This window comes from Apium graveolens, chromosome 8, assembly GCF_009905375.1.
Source record: "Apium graveolens cultivar Ventura chromosome 8, ASM990537v1, whole genome shotgun sequence".
NCBI classification, from domain to species: domain Eukaryota; kingdom Viridiplantae; phylum Streptophyta; class Magnoliopsida; order Apiales; family Apiaceae; genus Apium; species Apium graveolens.
In genome coordinates, this window is record NC_133654.1 from 222,549,932 (window position 1) to 222,552,378 (window position 2,447).

General features: G+C 36.5%; 1 non-coding gene across 1 annotated transcript; it reads left to right on the top strand.

Annotated features, from left to right (window-relative positions):
- The first annotated feature begins 418 nt into the window (after positions 1-418).
- Positions 419-525, top strand: LOC141681100 (small nucleolar RNA R71). The gene has a single exon (XR_012558542.1). It is a non-coding gene; the product is annotated as a small nucleolar RNA R71 (small nucleolar RNA).
- The last annotated feature ends 1,922 nt before the right edge of the window (positions 526-2,447 follow it).

Here is a 2,447-nt window from a genome sequence, read left to right on the forward strand (position 1 = left end):
ATTGTTGGGATGATAGGTGGCTGGAACAGGCTGTTGCGACCTCTGAAAGTTGCTCAAAAATTAAGCTGATTCACTAGAAATAACACACTGCTCTGTCTCATGGGCACCAACACAAAGCTCACAGACACTAGTGATCTAATTAACTCCACAATTAGTTAAAGAATCCACCTTCATCGTCAAAGCCTTAAGCTGAGCAGCTATAGCAGTAGCTGCATCTACCTCCAGAATGCCTGCTACCTTTCCTTAAGGTAGCCTCTGAGTTGGGTTCTGGTATTCATTGGCAGCCATCAACTCAATCAATTCATAAGCTTCATCATAGCTTTTAGCCCATAAGGCTCCTCCTGATGCTGCATCAAGCATGGGTCTAAAATTAGCACCCAATCCATTATACAAGCAGTTAATAATCATCCAGTCAGGCATCCCATGGTGAGGACACTTTCTAAGCATTTCTTTGTAGCAATTCCAAGCCTCACATAAAGTTTCTCCAGATTGTTGAGTAAATTGAGTAAGTGCATTTCTGATTGCAGCAGTTTTCGCCATAGGAAAGAATTTAGTTAGGAACTTTATAGCAAGATCCTCTCATTTGGTGATAGACCTTGGTGGTAGGGAATATAACCAGCACTTAGCTTTTTCCCGCAAAGAGAATGGGAAAAGCCTCAACTTAATAACATCTTCAGAAACTCCATTGAACTTGAAAGTATCGCAGATCTCGATGAAATCTCTGATGTGCATGTTGGGGTCTTCTGCGGAGAACCCCCAAACTGAATTGAGTTCTGTATCATCTGAATCATGCTCGACTTGATCTCAAAGGTATTAGCCGAGATGGCTGGCCGGACAATGCTAGACTGAATATCATTAATCTTTGGTTAAGAGTAATCCATCAAAGCCTTCGTATTCGCTTCTGGTTCTCCCATTGCAATAAGAGCTTCTTTTTCAACTTTCTCCTCGACAAGAACTTCCTCAAAAACTTCCTTAGCTACTACAACTTCTTCCTCAGCTTGATCCAGTGTTCTCTTATGAGACCGAGAATGTGTATGCATACACGCTCGGTAGAGTACCTGAAACACGACAAGGAAATAAGTAAGTAATAATGTCCGAGTCAATGAACTTTAATGATCACTGATGACAAAAACATAAACTAAAAATTAACACCGAGTCTCCGGTAGCGGCGCCAAAAACTTGTTAGGACGAAAACATACGCTAATATTCACGCAAGTTTACGCAATCACAAGTAATATAGAATTAATTCTAGTTCGTTCCCACATAGACTGGTTTAGGTTAATTTCTATCAATGCACTTATGCAATAATGGTATGGTTATTATTCAATATTAAGACGATTAAAAAATTGAGATTGTTTATAACTAAGATTAACTATAGATTATACTAACAAATTGAGATTGTTTATAACTAAGATTAACTATAGATTATACTAAAGAACATTAACTAAGAGATTGAAAGGAATTGATTACTATATGACACAAATATGAGATTCTAACTTCATTACTACTTCATTCAAGCCTTTTTGTTCTCAACCTTAGCATGCAATGATGATGACACTAATCAGATAACACGAAACTAGTAAACGCCAACTTTCATTGTACGAATACCCTACCACCAGACATCCACTAAAGAGATAGAAGTTGAATAGACACCAATTATATTGAGACCCTATATAGCTATAGAATTTGATAACATAACGGTTTAATGTACAAGTTATGTATCATGATTAGATAGGAAAAGTAAGATGGTTAAAATTACATACGAATCATGCATATCAAATACATGAACCTATGCTAGCATGGCAAGTTCTAAACCCCTAAATTCACTTTCGCGTCATTAGAGATTAATACGCTATCTTATAAGTTCGCGACGCTCATAAGACGAATAAGCACAACCAATATTAGGATATCATATAATCACCACAAATTAAGTTATTGAAACATTTTAACTAAAGAAATCCATAAGTAAATCCGCCAGAACCCCACGATAACGATTAGCCCATAATCGGACTCATCATCAACATGGGTTCCGATGAAAGCATGGTATAACAAACGTAGTCTTTATACTGAATAAATAATTAACCAAGTACGTAACAAGAGTATATGCTTACAAATAAGAAAACTAGCATCCAAGATTACAACTTAAAATAAAGAATCATAAGAATAAACTAGATCCTCTTCGCCTTGGTTGAATTATGCTATACGGTCTTCTTGCGCCTTCTCCTTAAGCTCTGGTACGTCTTGTTATGAAAAGTGATCTTAAGTTAACATTATATAGCAGCGTGATAAGTGGCATTTTATACCACTTAGAACGTCTTATAATGGCTTGAATTGATGTCTTGAAATCAAGTATTTTGTGTATTTGATGCATTTTTCTAGTGTTTGTGCATTTCAGGGTATTATTTGCATTTGTGGGGAGATTTTATCAGGAATAGACCTAAGTATGT